Below are 753 nucleotides of genomic sequence, written 5' to 3'. Positions count from 1 at the left end.
TTTCAGGAATCGTGGGAATGGGTGGGTGGTGGTTCGGGTGAGAAAGATGAGACGGACGAAATGAAGACAGAAGAGAGTGAAAGATTATCTGTGGAATATTACTGCCTCAGCATTTGCCTAAGTGATCCAAGGAAACCACAGAAAAACTTGGACCAAGGCAGACGGACAGACCCGGAATCGAACCGGCATCCTCCCGAATGCTAAGCAATGGTCTAGACCTCTAGGCCATGCCGCTCGGTACACTATTCGTTATATCTCCAGTTTAAATGATAACTTAGCATTAGCACGAATACTGGTTCAATTACGGAGGTCTAGCAGCAGTTAAGTGATTTCAATTGAACTTTTAGGTATATGCTGGGCAGTAATACTCCACAGTTATTTATCATTCACTTCTCTTATGTGTTAGTTTCGTTCATCTCATATGCGCTTCCGCTCTACTCTCCGGCTTTGCACTAGTGAATAGGTTGGAAAGACTGTCACTAGCTCACCAGCATTAAGAGCTTGTCGAAATTAAACATACAAAGCTTTTTTTACTCCTCAACTAGAATAGTTAATAATAAACATCGGATAACAATTTACGTAAGATCGTAAGTAATTTTAAAAAATAATTTGGTAGAGAAGATAAAAAACACATTCTACTTTAATATAAAATTAAAAGGAAACTGACAAATTGGTGAAACCTTTCAGGGTCAGTAGGTGAACTAATGCTATTCTGATTCAAGTCTGAAGGCCGTTGCCGGTTGGGATTGCTTC

This window comes from Agrilus planipennis, unplaced genomic scaffold (genome assembly GCF_000699045.2).
Source record: "Agrilus planipennis isolate EAB-ADULT unplaced genomic scaffold, Apla_2.0 scaffold63, whole genome shotgun sequence".
Taxonomy (NCBI): Eukaryota; Metazoa; Arthropoda; class Insecta; order Coleoptera; family Buprestidae; genus Agrilus; species Agrilus planipennis.
This window is presented reverse-complemented; position numbering follows the sequence as displayed.